Here is a 19,402-nt window from a genome sequence, read left to right as displayed (position 1 = left end):
AGCCTCTACCCATTTTTGCAGGTCGTACCACCACACCTCTACCCTTGGCCTGCTACTGGCTTTCCAACGCATAGCGATCCTGCGCTTAGCAAGAATACAGGCCAGATCCTTAAGCTTGCATACATGGTTCATCTTACGCAGTCTGGGAAACCCACCTATCATGCACGCCCATATGGATTCTATTTCCGGTTTAATATCTTTCTCCGACAGGTAATGCGCCACCTCACGCCAAAACCTTGCTATTCCCGGGCACCCCCAGAACATGTGTATCATTCCCGCATTCACTTCTCCGCATTTAGGACATGTCTGTATTCCTGCATCTTTAAATCGCGCAATCTTTTGTGGGGTCATATACGTCCTGTGGGTTATATACAACTGAATTTGCTGCAACTTCGCATTTCTAGATACTTTTTAATTATATCTCTGGGCTCTCACCCATAGCCTGTCACTCATAGGTTCCCCGCCTCCTCTTCCCAGTCCCGTCTGACCTGGAGCACTTCTTTGCCAACCCGGCACATAAGCAGCTCGTAAATCCGGGAGATCTCATGACCTCCATCAGACACATCATAAATTGTTTCAATGACTGTGTCGGGCTCACCCTTCAGCACTATATCCGCCCTTGTATTTTTTACTATCCATACCAGTCTTGTGTATGTGATATATTGTCCTCGCTGCAGCCCAGTGTCTTGCACAAGCGCTTCAAATTCCATCACCTTCCCTTCTTGCCACATATCCCCGACCGTTGCAATACCATTCGGCTCCCAATGTCTATGGATTACCTTCCGTAGTTGTTCATCCACTAACCTCAATGTCACTAGCGGTACCTGTGGGGAGCACAGGGTGGGGTTCTCTATAGCCTGGCAAGCTCTCTGCCATATCTTCCCTCCCAGTCCAACATTCCTGTGCATCCCTTCTATTGTGCTTTTGGCAACCAAATCCATTCCTTCAGAAAGAACTGGGCGCATGCTGCCTTTAGTAGTCTAGATTCTGGTGTCGGGTCATCTGAGAGCCACCTTGCAACATATTGCAGTTGGCTGGCTAAGTAATAAGTCTCAAAGTTTGGCAACCTGATGCACCTTCTATTGTATGTGTTTTGCAGTTTCCACAGTGCTATCCTATGTCTTGTGCCATATAAATCCCCTACACAGGCTGTGGAGCTTGTCAAAGAATTGCTTGGGTATCATGTGTGGTATGTTCCCGAAGAAGTGCAACAACCTAGGCAACACCACCATTTTTAGCAATGCCACTCTCACCATCATGGTCAGGGGGTGCTTGGCCCAAAATGTCATGCTGCGTTCAATATTAGCCACCGCCCTCTCCGTATTGTGTTTGTTTAACCTCCAGCGTATGATATATATCGATCCCCAGGTATCTAAAGGTCTCCGTAGTCCATTGTATTTGGAGTGTCGGTAGCTCATTTTGTGGTATGCCCTTATATTTGTCCTGGGGGAACATACATGACTTCTTGGGGTTCAGTTATTCCAGAAAACAATGCATACCTATCCATCACTTATATAATATGTATGCTAGGTTTTCTTCCGGGTATCTCAGGTATAACAACTTGTCCTCCGCAAACATGGAGATCAAATGTAGCCCTCCCTTCGTAGGGATCCCCACTTCCTCATATTGTTGCCTCAAGTATACCACTAAGAGTTCCGAAGCCTGGAGTGCAAAACCCCGAAACCAGAGGCTACTCCTTTTACTCCCCCCCACATAAGGTCCATACCAGGATAGACTGCCTGTTCATTAGCGAAGAGCACGTGGCGGGATTTGAGGACACGCAGTACCTAGCCAGGGTACTTTCAGACCACTCCCCTTTGATGACCTCGTGGGTGACCACGACGCCCAGGCCCCCCATCCCCACGTGGAAATTGAGGAGCGAAGCGCTGTTAGACAAAGCCTTCAGCGAACAAATCAGGGAGGGTTCCACACATTACTGGCAGACCAACATTGATAGCGTCAGATACTTAGGCACAGCCTGGGAAGCCTACAAGGTGGTAACTAGGGGGGAAATGATAGCCGCGGCTGGAGGGGCCCTAAAATCCGTCACGTCCCTGCTAGCGCACGCTGAGACTGAACTCCAAGATCTCGAAGCCACCCTGTCCCCTGATCCCGCCCACCTGCAAAAGATGATTGATCTTAAACAAACATGCCTAACACACTGGGAGACGCTGGGGAAGTTGAGCTATACAAAATTCACGGAGAGGAATCATGCCCTGGGCGATAAACCCGGGAAGCTTCTTGCATGGCTTTATAAACGAGAAACCCCCAAATACCCCATTTGCTCCATTCGTAATACAGACGGCCTGACCCTCCACACGCAAGTGGGTATCAACGCAGTGTTCAAACAATATTACCAAACCCTTTACTCCGATCCAGCCCCGCCCCCTGACCATGCGATCGAAGACGCCCTAGACGCCATCTGGCTCCCACGCCTGGAGGACCACTTGGCAGATCCCCTCGGAGCCCCCGTCACCCCCGACGAGGTCACAGCCACCATTAGGTCATTGCCCTCGGGTAAAACGCCGGGACCGGACGGTCTCCCGAGCGAATTTTATAAGGCCTATGAGGACATACTGGCCCCCCTGTTGTCCAAAGTATATAACGAGGCGTATGACATAGGCCACCTCCCCGACACCATGACTGAAGCCACCATCATCCCCTTACTTAAGCCCGACAAGGACAGCTCTGACTGCGGCTCATACCGCCCACTATCCATGTTGAATGTAGACAACAAAATCCTCACCGCATTACTGGCCAGAAGGCTTCGTGCAGCCGTCCCGTATCTCATACACCAGGATCAGACGGGCTACATGCAGGGTCGCTCTATATCCGAGAACCTGCGAAGGCTGCACCACGTGATACACAGCACAAACGGCATGCCCGGTAAATATGCAGTTGTGTCCCTCGACGCCTCTAAGGCCTTTGATTCGGTCCGATGGACATGGCTTTATGCCACCTTAGCAAAGATGGGGATCGGAACGGCTTTCTTGAACTGGGTCAAACTCATTTACACCAACCCCACCGCCAGAGTGCGTACCAACAACACCTTTTCTGAAAAATGGAGCCTGGCCAGGGGCACTCGGCAAGGGTGCCCCCTATCCCCTCTACTTTACATCTTAGCGATTGAACCAGTGGCAGCATACCTTAGGCAGGAATACGGTGACGGGGGAATAACGATAAATGGTGTGAACCACCTTGTCTCCTTGTATGCGGATGACATGCTCCTCTACCTGAGGGATCCCGAACACCTTCTCCCCTACATCCTGGAAACCCTAGACGGGTTCCACAGATGCACAGGGGTCCAGATTAACCACAGCAAGTCTTGCTTATTCCCCCTGGCTGCACTTAGTGGAACCAAGGAAGAACACCTCCCCCCTCTGGCCCTTAAATGGGAACCCACTACGTTCAAATATCTGGGCGTCGTGATCCACCGGGACCCTGAGACCGAACATGTTCTGAACACGGGCAGGGCTAAGGAGGGACTGGCTAAATCAATCGACCTATGGTGCAAATTGCCCCTTTCGATGGCTGGTAGGGCGGGACTCCTTAAAATGGTAGCACTCCCCCGTCTCCTACATTTCTTCACCAACGTCCCCTACAACATTCCCCAGCGTTTTTTCAAAGACCTGGCCATGCTATGTAGGAAACTCTTATGGCGGGAGGGGAGGCACAGAGTTGCCCTAGACATTACTCAAAGACCGTACGAGAGGGGAGGCCTGAACACCCCTAACTTTGAGCTCTACTACATAGCGGCCCAGCTTAAGCACGTGATCCAGTGGATGGCTGATGATGCCATGACGGATACACGCCTATTGCAGCCCCCAGACGCACCATGGCTGCTCAGGGACCTCCTCTGGATCGGACCAATGCCCAAAACGCTGGACGCGCACCTCATCCGCCTAGGCACTCAAATTTGGAGTCGGGCCTGCAAGTTGGTCAAGCTGTCCGACCCCTACTCCCCACAGATCCCTATAGCCGCCATCATGTCCACTAGGCCGGAAGACCGGAAGGCGATCCGGAACATATGGGAACCCTCCGGCGTCGCCACTCTGGGCGATCTGATGGACGACCAGGGCATCCACACATTTCCCGAGCTGCACGAATTGACTGGGGTCCCACTGGGTCAGTTCCTTCTATACGGGGCGGTGCTGGACAGACTTAGGAGGCGATGGCCGGATGCAGAATCCCAATGCGCCGGACACGAGGCCATAGAGAACCTGATAGGTGTGGCAGAAGGGGGACACGAAACCTCTAGGCTTTATGAGATCCTAATTGACAACACCACACATAGCGAACTCACATGCAAGAGCAAATGGGAGGCCGAGCTGAACACACTATTCGGCGACACGGAGTGGGAAACAATAACACACTATCACAAAAAGGTTTCTAGGAATGCCCGATTCCAGCTTATCCAATTTTACATCATCCATAGGGCCTACCTTACCCCAGCTGTCATCTCGAGATTCAATGGCGCTGGTGTGGTGCGGTGCCCCAAGTGCCAAGAACCCGCGGCCTCCCTGACCCACATGTTTTGGGCCTGCCCGAACATACGAACCTTCTGGTCGCAAATTCAGACCAAGGTAGCAGAGGAGGACATAACGCTAGACGTGCAATCCCCCAAGGCATGTCTATTGGGCTCGTACCCACGAGGGAAAAAAAACAAACCTCTCAACAGGCTCAAAGACTTGATGTACATCCTCGCAAAAAGGCGCATCGCAATGGCCTGGAAGTGTCCCAGGGCCCCTAAACTTGTAACATGGTGGGAGGACCTTCGCAGATGGACTGTGGCTGAAACCGGGGCCTGGGAGCTGGCGCAAAGACAGCAAAAAATAAATGACTCGGAGGACCTCCTGCAGTGGATTGCCCTCACGACGGCCCTGTTCAGTCCTAAGGAAGCCAGCACCTCAGGCGAGGACCCGGACAGCCCGGGCTCACCCTAATGCCAGCAGCAGACTGCGCAACCCCGGTCCGGGTTCACTTGGGGAGGGAGGGAATGGGAAATTATTGTGGATATTTAATTGATTGTCGTGTTGATGATACTGGTTGTATGTTTTCTTGGAAAAAACAATAAAAATATATTTAAAAAAAAAAAAAAAGAGTTCCGAAGCCTGGATAAACAGCATTGGGGACCACGGGCATCCTTATCTGGTGCCCCAGCCAAGTTGCCAGCGCTTAGAGATGATCGCGCCCGTCTTGACCCGAGCGAGAGGTGCACTATATAACAGATGCACCCACCTCAAATATATTGGTCCCATCCCGTAGCTTCTTAGAGCCACCATCAACCAAGGCCATTTGACAGAGTCATTGCATCCAATGATATTATTGCCACCTCTTGTGAGTCCTCCCCTGTTTGTTCTATGATATGATGAAGCCACCTGAGGCTATTTTCTAAAGGTAAGCCCATGCGGGTATCTGCACCTATGCCGGCAACGAATTCCGGCGATGCATACAGTTGAACTACTTTCCACATCTAAATGATCTGATCTGGCTCAGAATCTACTGCGTTAATCTGCCGTCCTTTGAAGATTGCCGTATATGCATTGAGCTCATGCTCTTGCTGTTTTCCTGATCTCACACGGAGTGTATCCCTGACTAAGAATGCACTCCAAAATGGCCGACGGGGTCGCAATAGAGTGCTAACCCACCGCCAACAACACTGCCGCATCTGATTGGGCAGCAGCTGCACTTAAGGCTCTTTTTACCCCTGTTTGCCCGTGGGTGCCGGTGCCGCCTCTACACATTGATCTGCTCAAACACTGCCTATCACATCGCCTGACATCTGAGTACAAGCACTCTACATTCCTCACGTAAGACTGCCTAATAAACTGCTCTTTTCGCTGTCCCACTAGTCCAAATGCGCATCTCCCAAACTATTCATACCAGGCATAAGGTCCTCAGCACCGCAAGCAAACTGATTGTGACCACTCCTCTAGCACTATATACTCGCTTATAGTACTAATGAACACTTTCCAAAGACATTTGTCTATGATTGTGATCATATGTGTACCACGCCCAATCTGTAGCAAAAAGCGAAAGTACCTGTCTATTACATGATCACCACAGCTATATCACCTACTGATCATACCTGTATATCATTCCGTGCTGAACACTCTCATTCCATATGCGCCGCTGCAACGGAGGCAAGATGCAGTCAGCCTGACCCCCTTCCGCCACTGACTTCACCCTTGCGCGATACGCGCTGCATCAGCTGTGGCCCAGCATCCTTGTACTAATTGTGCATTACTAGGCAACACCTCGCACAGATTTGTATTTGTATTTGTTCATTTATAACGCTCAGACCATCAGGCATCAGGGCGCAAATTAAGCAAGGTTACATACAAAGCATAAAGACATACATGAAGATTTACGAGTGTGTGCAGGGTTGCATACAGAGCATATAAACATATAACAGAATAGTACATAAGATAATAAACAAGCAAAGATGCGGCAAGCAAAGATGAAAATACAAAAAATGAACTGCGAAAAACTAAATATGAACTAAATAAGCTCATTTCAAGCCAGGTTGAATATGCACTGTTTAGACAAAAGATTAACTATTTTGAGAATGGTGAGAAAGCGGGGAAGTTACTGGCACATCGGCTGAAGGTGGCTGACAGCGATCGCTTCATTGCCGCAATCAGAGGTCTTGATAACTCACTGGAGACACAACAAAAGTCTATTAACAATTCATTCCGTGGCTTCTATGAAAAACTTTACACCTCTGAACTATCCTGTGCAGATGGAGATATTGACAGCTTCCTTGATTCTCATGTTCTCTCTCGTCTGACGGCGGATGAGGCGGCAGGTTTGGAAGGGAAAGTGGAAATAGATGATGTTCAACATGCAATTTCAAGAATGTCAGTGGGTAAATCACCTGGCACGGATGGTCTCCCTAATGAATTTTATAAAGCCCTCCCTGATTCCGCACTACAGCTTCTGTGTGATGTTCTTAATGATGCATTTGAGTCTGGTTCCTTACCAGATACAATGAGACATGCATTGATTACGGTGCTGAGAAAGAAAGGCAGATCTGCTACAAGGTGCGAGAATTATCGGCCGATCAGTCTGATCAACTGCGACTGCAAAATATTGGCCAAAATCCTGGCTGTTCGCCTGAATAAGATCATTTCAACTCTGGTGCATGAGAACCAGGTAGGTTTTGTCTCTGGTAGGGCAGTGGCGGATAACATGAGACGCCTGCTATTGACAATTGAGAAGGGCCATAGTCAACCAGTTGCCAGTGCGGTCATCTCCCTAGATGCGGAAAAGGCATTTGATCGTGTTGAATGGAACTTTGTGTTCGCATGCTTGGGGAAAATGAACTTTGGACACGATTTCCAGCGTTGGGTTAAACTGTTATACAATAATACCTCTGCAAGTGTGCTGACGAATGGACTTATCTCTGATCCATTTGAGCTTCATCGTGGTACAAGGCAGGGTTGCCCTCTTTCACCTCTCTTATTTATTTTGTCTATGGAACCACTTGCAGTGAGCTTGCGGGCAGATGTAAGTCTTCTACCTGTTATTGGTAATGGTCGGGATAATTTGGTTTGGTTGTATGCTGACGATTTGCTGATTGCCCTGCAAGACCCAGCTGTTGGTATTTCGTATTTAATGCAAGATATTCAATCATTTTCCTTGGTGTCAGGATATAAGATTAATTGGAGCAAATCAGAGATCCTGCCTATCAATGGGTTATGTCAAAGACATACATGTGTTCAGTTTCAATTCAGGTGGTGTGCTGAAAAGTTGAAGTATCTTGGAATATGGATTGGAGCGGATATAGTGAAGTTGCCAGCCATTAATTTTTCTTGGATCCTTCCGATTCTTAGATCGGATTTGGTAAGGTGGAGTCTTTTGAAATTGTCGACCTGGGGCAGAATCAACTGTTTGAAAATGAACCTGGCACCTCGGATAAATTATTTGTTAAGCATGCTCCCCATTAAGATACCTGGAAACATCTTTAAAGAGATCAATAGGATTATGCAGAACTTTATTTGGAATGGGAAACCTCCGAGGCTCCCAATTTGGAAGCTTCAACTCCCATTGAAATTGGGTGGAATGAACTTGCCTAATTTCTCAGACTACCATTTGTCGTTTTCCACTCGTCATTTGTGCAGAGTTATTGACTCTGGAGATGTACAGTCTGAACATTCTGACCTCTTATCCTGGGAATGCAGTGCTGTTTCCCAATTGGACCCGAAAGCGTTGCTGACTACTCAGAAGAACAAATCAAAAAAAGTCAGCTCTCTTACTTCATTCTTGCGAGACTGCTGGTGTGAGCTCTCGAATCGTGTGAGTGCTGACCCATATTTACACCCAGATGCCTCCATATGGAATAATCCAGCCTTGAAATATCAGGGTAAACCTCTGTTTTGGGTTGAGTGGTTTGTGGCTGGCATCAAATATATTGGAGATTTGTTTGAGGGGGACAACTGGTTGACGTACGCTCAGCTTGGCCAGATGTATGACATGTCAGAATGCTCGTTTGCTGAATATAGGAAACTGAAGATTATTATTTCAGCTTGTGTTGAGATGCCACAATTGACTGGTCAGAGTCCTGCTTGGACAGCTCTATCTGTATGCTTGAGTGCCTCACACCCTGCTTCTACCATGTATGGAATTATAAAAGCTGCTAGGAAGGGTGATCCGAGATTGCCTGCAATTTGGGCGGAGGAATTGGGGGAAGATGTTAACTTCAGATGTTGGCGGAGGTGCTGTGAAAACACTCGTTTGGTAAGTTTGGATTGGTCCCTCAGAGCTTCCCAAACTAAGTTGTTGTTCAGGGCCTATTGGACGCCGGAGAAACTATTCAGGAGACGACTTTTAGACAACAATCTTTGCTGGAAGTGTAAATGTTCGAGAGGATCTCTGAGTCATTTAATTTGGTCCTGTCCCAAGACGATGCAATTCTGGGATATGGTTCGGGAGAGGTTGAGTCTGGTCTTAGATGTCACAATCCCCATGAATGCTTCATTACTGGTTTTGGGTGATGACTCTTCTCTGGAGGAAATTGACTTTGGTAAGAGAGTTTGGTTGCTTCGTGCATGCATGGTTGCTAAAAAATTCATATTGAGGTCATGGAAATCAAGTACTTCATTTAACATTGATGACTGGGTGGAGGAGCTACTTACTGTTTCAACATATGAAAAAGCCATTTACAAACTCACTGGTGACATTGAAAAATTTTGGGACATTTGGAGCTGCTTTCTTGATGCATATGGATAAACCTGATCTTTGACCTGGGGTATTATGTACTTACCCTTGAACACTCATAATCTGTATAATATCTATAGTTTGTGTGATGGTTTTTGTAATGCCCTTTTGTCTGAGGTATAGTATTTTGCATTGATATTTTTGGTTTATGTCTTCTACTCCTACGCTCTTATTCTCTTTCTTCCTTTTCTTTTTCTTTTTCTTCTTTTCCTTTCTTCCTTCTTGTTCTATTTTTGATGGTTATATGTTTGGATTGTTTATGGCGAATTGATTACTTTGCTTTCACTTGGTTGATATGTGTGTATCTCATGGACTGCTGTTCATTTATTTATGTTTGCTTAATGTGAAAATAAAAATTTGAATTAAAAAAAAATAAATAAACAAGCAATTCAATGTACATAAATAACAATGCGGGTAAGACACGAGACGTAACAAGTGTCTATGTATGTAAAGTGGAGTGTGGAGGCAGGTATGCAGGACGTGTCTTAGTGCTGATTAAAGGGCCAAGATTTGGTTTTGGCCAAGTTTTGAAAGAGTCTTCAGCTCTGATTGTAACAGGGAGGGTGTTCCAAAGCTTGGAAGCTAAGACAGGGAAGCTTGAACCCCCCGCTCTTTGGAGTTTGAACCTCAGGATCGAAAGACAGTGGGTCTGGGTGGTTCTTAGATGTCGGGATGTCGAGTGGCGGGACAGCCGACTGCAGAGGTAGGGGGGGCCTTATTAGCCAAGCATTTGTGTGTGAGGGCAAGTGTTTTCAGTGAGATTCTCTGTTTCACAGGTAACCACATTAGATTGGTTCTTGATTCAGAGATGTAATGGTTGCTAGGGATGTGAATGGCAGCTCTAATAGCTTGTTTTGGGTTGTTTAAAGTTTATTCAGGTTCTTTTGGCTGGTTCCTAAGTAGAGGGCGCTGCAATAGTCAATTTCTGCCATGATGAGGGTTCTAGCTAGTGTGACAGTGTTAGGAGTGGTAAGAAACGGTCTGTCTGCAGGCTGCAATGAGTTTACATGTGTATGCAGAGGCAGATCTGACTGCATTTATTTGTCCAGATAAGGATAGGGTGGCGTCAAGGTAGAAACCTAAAGTTTTGGTGTCCTTCGAGACTTGGATGGTGTTGCCGTCAATGGCAAAGGACTTGTAGGCAGGCTCTAGTTTGCTGAGGCGTTGCGACGGGCCCAAGATGAGGAGCGCAGTCTTGTCGTCATTTAGGCATAGCTGGTGTTGGGCCATCCAGGCTTGGCTGACCAAGTAGACGTCGTTAAGGGCCTTGGTGTCAGCTAGATAGCCACCTGTGATGGGAATGAGTATCTGGGTGTCATCTGCATAGTTTGTGTAGGAGACAACCAGATAGTCAAGCACATCGAAGAGTGGTTTCGTGAAAATGTTATAGAGTGTAGGTGACACGCAAGATCCCTGAGGAACGCCGCAGTGAATAGGAGATGGATCTGCGGATGCGGACGGAGCAAAGACCCTGATGGATCTGTTACTCAGAAAGGATTTGATCCAGGCCGTGGCTGAAGTGGAGAAGTGGGCAGCAGAGTGGAGGTGACTGCATAGGATCTGGTGGTTGACCAGATCGAATGCCGCAGAGAGGTCGAGAAGAAGTAGCAATGCTAGTTTACCCTTGTCCTTCAGTACCTCAATTTGGGTTTTTAAGTCTATCAAAGCCGTTTCGGTCCCATGTCTGGGCCAAAATCCAGATTGTCGTAGACCTAGTAGGTTGTTAGATTCCAGGTAGTCTTGGATCTGCAGGTATACTGCGCGGTCTAGGATTTTGAGCAAGAACGGGACAGTAGTAATGGGTCTGAAATTAGTGGGTATGTTGGGGTCTACGGATGATTTTTTAAGCAATGGGATCACCCATGCGTCCTTAAGGTTGTCAGGGACAATACCTGATTTAAAGGAAGTGTTTATGAAGGCTGTGATAAATGGGGCTAGGTCGTGTGCCGAGTCCTTAATGATAGGGGCTGGGCAAGGGTCACCTTGGCAGTTAGATGGTTTCATTCTCAGGATGATGTTTTCTACCTCAGGAGTAGTGAGTGGTGAGAAGGCAAATGGTTTAATGTTAGCCGAGTCTAGGCGGGGGGACCTTGCAAGGGAAGGTGGTTGGTTGTCAAGTATCAGACTGTCTTGCTTGTCTTTAATTTTGGATTGTAGCATAGAGATTTTATTCAATAAGGCTGCCTGTATATTGGCACACTATTTACTGTCTTTGGTGCAGGTGTCAGGGGGGGTGGCAGGCGTTTCTAACTCTTTTATGATCTTGAAGAGTTCCTTTGTGTTTGAGTCAGCTTGCAGGATACGGTTATTAAGGGACTCTTTTTTCGCAGAGATAATGGCATCTTTGTAGGTGAGTGAGGCAAGGAGGAATCCATCTTTATGCTCATCAGAGGGGTGGCTTTTCCAGCGATTTTCAGCAGCGCGTTTAGCTTTGTGGAGCACTCTTAACTGTGGGTTGAACCATGAGTTGAGATGTGCTTGTGGTTTAGACTTCCTGAGTTTGATGGGTGCAATGGAATCTATAGCTGTAAGCATAGTACTGTTGTAGATGTCTGCTAAGGAGGTGGGCTCAGAGCAGGTGTCAGTGGCAGCGTTGAGAGATGGAAGTAGCAAAGAGAGGAGTTTCTCCTTGGTTATGTCCTTTTTTCTTCTGGTAGGGATAGCTGGGGCTATCAGGGTCGGGGCCCGCAGGGTTGCTTCAATATTAAAAGTTATGATATGATGGTCAGACCATAAGCAGGGGGTATTGGCGAGGACCTTGATATTGCAGTTAATGGCGGCTAACCAGTCAAGGGTCCTACCTTTGTTATGAGTAGGTTCATGAATGTACATGGAAAAGCTGAGGCCAGTTAGAACATTCTCCAAGTCTAGTGCAGCGGGATCTTTATTCTAGTGCGGCGGGATTGCCTGCTTCCTCGCATATGTATAAATGTTGTATGCTAAATGTCTACCTAATTCCCAAATATTATTCACTGACAATTGGCAAAAGAACCAGGCACACACACTCCCAGTCTACTGTATCACTAGCCTTGTTAATCTGTAGAGCCTCTGTAGTACCAGCGCAAAAGCATTTTTTATTCTACTTTTGACACTTATTACATAGATTCCTCAGCTAAACAATATCTGACCCTCCTGGCATTAGATATTAAATGCAATGTTAGTTCATATGTCTAGATAGATTTGCCTTAAACGTTATACTGTATCTGTATTGCACAAAAGTATTCCAGCAGAACCCACACCACAGCACCACCCCATCAACGCTCCCCACCTAAATTCACCTTCTCCTCCCTCTTTATCATCACTCTCACCTTCTGGGCAACCTGTAGCTTGCCCCCCACACACAATAACCACTTCACACCACCAGTCCCCTATCATACTGCACACCCAACAAACAGCTGTTTCCCTAACACCAAAATGACTGAACAAGCACACTTCCAACACAGGCTCTGTCGCCTTAGAACTCGCACCCACCGCAGCATCCCACCTACCACTCACCTCAGGAACAGCAGACTAAGCTCTCGCACACAACACACTAACACACACCCCCAACATCACACACAAACACCACCCATCCCGCCAACACCCCTCATCCAAACAATACCATTCACCTCCTCACACATTCACCACCCCCTGCACCGGCACCATCCACAAATAACTTTCTCCGACACCTACACACACTGACCTCAAATGTGCCCTCATCAACGCCCGCTCAATCTCCGCCCATGCCATTGAAATCAATGACCTTATCACTTCCAACAAACTAGACGTACTAGCCATAACCGAAACATGGCTCCATGAAGCCTCCAGCCCATCCATTTTTCTCGCCCTCCCCCCAGGATACACCATCCTGATGCAGGACCGCAAAACATCTAAAGGCGGAGGCGTAGCCCTTATCTACAAAAATACCCTCTCCATTAGAATTTGCAGCCAACATTGGGAAAACAATGCCGATCTTCTCACTGCCAAACTCTCACTCTCTCCTAATTGTACCATAAACTTCATAATTACATACAGGCCACCAGGATCTCCCTCAGACTATCAGACGCAACTCCTGCAAATCATAGGCAACAACCTCAAAGCTCTACCAAAACCATTTTACTCGGTGACCTAAACTTAGGTCTACTTGACCCTAAGGACAAAACAGCTGCATCCCTTGCCAAAGAATTCACCCATCTAGGGTTTGAACACAAAATCACAGCTCCCACACACTGTAAAGGCCCAGCCATTGATTGGATCGCCGACCATAACTGCTCAGTATCCATTACTGACATCCTAGCCCTCCATAGACAGATCGCCACTATATGCAATTCTCTATTCCCACCTTTGCCACCCACAAGACCCTCACTCATGCCCCACCGGCTAAAGTTAGAAGCTCTAACAAACTCACCAAAACCAACCTCGCCCCATTTCTCAATATCCCAGAATTCAAGCCTCCCTTGAACAATGACCCCACCTCTCTTGCCAACACCTATGCCCACGCCCTCACCCAAGCCATTGAAGCCACAGCACCTCTAGAAGAAAAAAAAGAACAGAAATCCATGCACTCCAACTCTTGGTTCACTGAAGAACGTTCGACTCTCCGCACCAAAAAGCCCTTACCAAGTGGCAGTCAGCGCCCAACCAATCCTCCCTGAACGATTTCAAAGTGATCTCCTCCACTTATTAAAAAGCCATTTTTCACGCCAAATCTGAATCCTATCATCAAAGAACCTCTAACGCCAACTCCAAATCCAGAGAAATCTTCTCTTTCTTTAAAGAGCTCACCCCACCTATCTCCAGCCCAGATGAAATCACCAAGGACGAAGCCTGGTGCTCCAGCATCCAGACCGCCCTCCTCAACAAAGTTAAAAGACTCCAAAATAAAATAGCATCTCAGCGCAAAGCTCTGCCCATTAAAGACTCCACCTCCACACCCTTCCCACAAAACCCACTCCCTCAAACACCCCTCTTCGCCTTCAGAGACGTCACGAAAGTGGAAGTCACCGACCTATTCAAAAAAATCAAACCATCCACATGTAAAGGGGACATCTGCCCTCCTACCTTCATCATACTCACTGGTTCCCATCATTACTGCTTTCATTAATTCCTCATTTGCATCAGGCATCGTACCACAAAGCCTAGAAGAAGCATGGGTACTCCCGCTACTAAAAAAGCCCTCCCTTGGCCCCTCTTCACCCAATAACTACTGCCTTATCACTACAGTCCCCTTCCTCCTCAAAATCCTAGACAAAGCGGCCCATGACCAAATCCAACACTTTCTGGAAACTAATGCCATCCTGGGCAGAAGACAATCAGGTTTCCACAACGGCCATGGCACAGAAACCGCCCTTTTAGACTTAAAAAATCAAATCACAAAAATAATGGACAGTAGCAAATCTGCCCTCCTGCTCCTCCTCGATCTCTCAGCCGCGTTTGATCTTGTTGATCATCTTCACCTCCCACCTTTTCAACACAGCACACTTCTCGCACAAGGCCACCACCTGGATAACTTCCTTCCTTGAAGGTAGGGCCATGAAAGTGTACTCAGACCAGACCAACGCTTCCCCTGAGACCATCAATTGCAGAGTCCCTCAGGGATCATGCACTGCACCCACCTTTTAAAACCTGTTTACCAAACCTCTCTTTGACTTGTTGGATGCGCTCAGCGTAGCATACACCAACTATGCCGACGACACCCAAGTCCTCCTCCCCCTCACTGGAGTCTACACCCAAGACACAGAAGCCCTTCTTCAAATATATGCCACCATTCAAACATGGATGGCCATTAATGACCTCTGCCTAAACGGTGATAAAACCTAGCCATACCTGGCCCTGAATACTCACACTTCCCCATTGACAACACAAACATACCTGTTTCTACATCTGTAAAGACCCTGGGAGTCTATTTAGGCTCCGCACTTTCTATGACGAAACATGTCAGTGCCATCTCCTCCGCTTCTGCGCTCACCACTAAACTCATTTATGCCATAAAACCCCTCCGAACTGCCCAAAACAGCCTTTCCATCGCTAGGGCCACCATAGGAGCAAGGCTAGACTACTGTAATGCCCTCTTAGCAGGCACCTCAACTAAAAACCTCAATAAACTCCAAATAGTCCAAAACAATGCGCTCCGAGCCGCCCTGCACATTCCTAAAGCTGGTGGCATTGGCTTCCCCAACATTGCACCTAATCTCTGGAATGCCCTTCCCAACGCACTCAGAGCTGAACCATCCCTATTGGCCTTTCGCAAATCACTTAAAACCACTTTATTCACTTAACTTTCTACCTCCACATACACCCTAACCACCTCACTTCACACCTCTAGCTTTTCTGTATCGCATCCAAACTGTACTCCAATTACTATGCTTCTCAAAACTGCTCTGTAAATGTAAATATTCGTGTAACCATCTTGCCCTCCACTCTAACCAGCAAGCTTGTCTTCTCTGTAACAGCGCCATGATGCCCCCGAGTTGTTGTGTGCTTTAAAAATACAAATAAATAAATACAAATAATAAATAAATAAATCAAATCAGATATGTTCCTGTGTGGGACATACCCCGTCTGATCAGGGTGTACGAGTTTATTAATAACCGGTCTCAACCTGCTCTCCAGCACTGCAGTTAATATTTTGCTATCTTGGTTCAGCAAGGACAGTGGTCTGTACGACCCGCACTCCAGGCTGGGCTTGTTGGGTTTGGGGAGCGGGATAATGATCGCCTCCACTCAGAGATTCTGGCAACACTCCTATTTCTAGTGCTTCATTCAACATTGCTGGCATCGGGGGGAGCAGTTCCGCCCTGTACGTTTTATAAAATTTGCTAGGGAGTCCACCTGCCCCCGGGGCCTTGCTGGTAGGTAGGAGCTTGATCACCGCCTCTAGTTCTTCCAGGGTGATTGGGACCTCCAAGTACTCCCTTTCCTGTGTCCCCAGTTTGGGAAGGCCAATATCTTCCAATGTGTCTAATATATCCTCGTCTGTCTCCACTCCCGTGTCAGCGTACAGTTGCTGATAGAACTCTTTAAAGCCATCGTTAACTTCTGTTTGAGTGTCTAATGTATGCCCATTTTTGTCTCTAATCGGTTGCTTAGGCGTCTCAAATTTGTACAACCAGGCTTGCAGCCCGCCTGGCTTGTCACCCCCCGCATGATCATGTGGCGGTTTCTGTGCCATGGCCGTTGCGGAAACCTGATTGTCTTTTGCCCAGTATGGCATTAATTTCCAAAAAGTGTTGGATTTGGTTATGCTGTTTTACCACATACTTTCTGTAATTTAAGTTACACAACCTTCCCCATAGTCCTTCACAATCTTGTTTTAATCTGCCAATACTCTTACTCTCTTCCGTGGAGTGTTCCCCATTAAGCATGTTCCCTTCTAGTTTCTCCTCCATTGCGTGTAGCTCTCTAGTGATCTCATCCTGTAGGCCTTTAGATTTGGATATCGCTGCTCCCCGCATAACCACCTTAAATGCCTCCCGTAGTGCGCCGTCTGATTCCACACTACCCATATTCAGTTCAAAGTATTCCCCTATCTCTCTTCCCATGTCTTCCCTGAACCCTATATCTTTCAAGGCCTCCGCCCTCAGTTTCCATGTCGGTATCCATGCTCTGGATGGTGAGTACTGCCACTCCACGATCAATGGCGAATGGTCCGAAAGGACTTTCGCCTTATATTCTGAACCCATTCATTCTCCTGTCAAGCCTGATGTAGCAAATATGTAGTCCAGCCGCGTGTGTAGGTTCTGTGGTGCTACGTAGTACGACTATTGTCTGTCCCTCGGGTAGTGCATCCTCCATATGTCCACTAGACCAAAGTCCCTCAATAGGACTCCTAGCGCCTTGGCTGCAGGGGCAGGCTTAACCATCTTACCATCCGATCTATCCACATTGGGATCTAGCGTACAGTTAAAGTCTCCTCCCCATATGGCCTCTCCTCCCATGTCAGGGCCAATCTTACTGTAAAGAGTCTTAAAGTATCCCACTGTATCTTGGTTAGGTGCATACGTATTGATGATGCACACCTCTTTATTTTCTACCAGACCTCTAACCAGTACCATCCTACCATCAGGCCCTATAGTGGTCTGTAACTGCTTAAAGAGGACATGTGGTGCTAACCATGTGATAACCCCTCTGGCGTACGCTGAGTACATCGCTCCTATGGTAATGCCTCTCCACTTCCTCCCTACCGTCTCCAGCTTCTCCTTTGTGAGGTGGGTTTCCTGTAGTAGGGCAATATCAACTCTCTGCCATCTCAAGTACATCATTATTTTATTCCGTTTGAAATATCTATTGAGCTCCCTGATGTTCCAGGTAACTATCTTCAGGCATCCCATCTAATCCGTATCATGTTCCTCCCGCCACCCCCCTTCTCCCCTGTTTCATGTGTAATGGCATATGTGTGTAAGCCGCTTCAGTTAACACCCCTTCCAACTTTCCCCCCTCTTCCCTCCCACCACCCTACCCAACCCCAACTGTTGCCCTCCCTCCATCCCCCTCCAACCTCCCAAAACTGTATCCCAGCTCCCTCCCTGGATTTCAGGCCACCCCTCATCTAGCACCTTTCTTGGAGTAACCGATGCTCGGTACTCAGCAGGGGGATACCGCCTTAAAAGTATCCCGACTAAACTACCTCTGGGGGGGTTGGTAGCGTGTCTCCTGGTGTGATGTAAGCCATATACTCTAGTCCAACAGTCCCATGCTCCATCTGCTATAGTCTAGTCTCAGTGTCATCATACACATCGTACTTATCACTTTAGACCGTCGTCTAATGCCTCAGTGCGGCGCTTGCAAGACTCCGGCTCATTACTCTGCCGCACTCTCCATCTGGTCTTCCGCTCCCGTCGGGCAATTCCTCGAATTCCAGCCATGCAGTCACGTCCTCTGGCGATTCAAAGAACAGGGCTTTATTCTTTAGGAGCAGCTTCATTTTTGCCGGATATGGCAGCATATATCTATAGCTTTCCTCGCGTAACCTCCTCTTCACAGCCGCATAATTCTGGTGTTGCCTCTGTACCATGAGTGTATAGTCTGGGTATGCGGTAACTGATGCTGATGCTCTGCTTATTGTTCCTCCCTTACGGAAGTGTTCCAGGACCTTCTCCCTGTCTTTATAATTCCGGATCTTTCAGATGATAGGCCGCGGTGGGGCTCCTGGAAGCGGTTTCCTTGCCAGGGCCCTATGCGCTCTTTCCACTACGAACCCTTGGCTTAATGCTCCGCCTGTAATCTCCTGCAACAACATGTTTTCGCCATAATTCGTCGGGTCAGATGCCTCCCTCCCCTCCAGAGGCCCCACAATGCACACTTTGTTTCTGCGAGCTCGCCCTTCCGCTTCTTTAGCTCTAGTTTCAAAGTTAAGCATCTGTTGTTGCAACACATGGACATCAGACGCGGTACTCTTACATGAGCTTGTGTTATGTTTCCCTTCTTCCTTTTCCAAGGTTCCTGTGTGCTCGGCCAGTCCTCGTACATCTTGCCGCAGTAGGTTCACATCTATACTCACAGCGTCAATTTTAGCTTCGAGCATGGTCCTCAAGTCCCAAATGGCTGTGTCCATCCTACTTCCCATCGATACTTTCAGTTCCGCTATAGTTTCCAGTATCAATTAGTTGTTGAGCGCCACCTTCTCACTTTCTCTGGTACTCTGTCCTTTCCCGCTGGCTCCCTCCTTCACCTGCGGTGATTTGGCAAACTCCTCAATGGTAGATTGCTTCCACTTGGGCAATTTGGAAGCCATTGCCACACGCGAGCGGGCTGCGCTCTTGGATATATCTTCGCTTGGCGCTTTTTGCTATCAAGGGCTCTCTTTCCTGGACCAGGGAGCGTCTGCTTCCCCCAGTCCCCACCTGGATGCACTGGTGTTCTCGTGGCCCGCCTTGCCATGGGGGTTTGCTCGTGTGTAGGTTTGGCCACCCGCGTACCCATGCTTCCACCGGGACTGGCTGGTCTTATCAATTTGTCAAGAGTTCCTTCGTAGCTTGGGCCCCAGTGTCGGCATTCAGTGCTGCAGCTGGTTGGGTGAACTGTATGCCTTTTGTCTCTTGCCTCTCACCACCAGCAATGCACTGTTTCCATTCTATCACTATCATGCACAGGCCTCCTTTTAATGTTCTCAGTGACCTTGTCTGTGTCTTCTTACACCGTGACCCCCATTTCACACTTAGTGTCCATCTGCCTTGTCAGCGCATGCTGCTACTCATTTGAGCAC

The sequence above is a fragment of the Ambystoma mexicanum genome, chromosome 13, assembly GCF_040938575.1.
Source record: "Ambystoma mexicanum isolate Mex_15411 chromosome 13, UKY_AmexF1_1, whole genome shotgun sequence".
NCBI lineage: Eukaryota > Metazoa > Chordata > Amphibia > Caudata > Ambystomatidae > Ambystoma > Ambystoma mexicanum.
The sequence above is the reverse complement of the archived record's forward strand: the minus strand, read 5'-3'. Positions refer to the sequence as shown.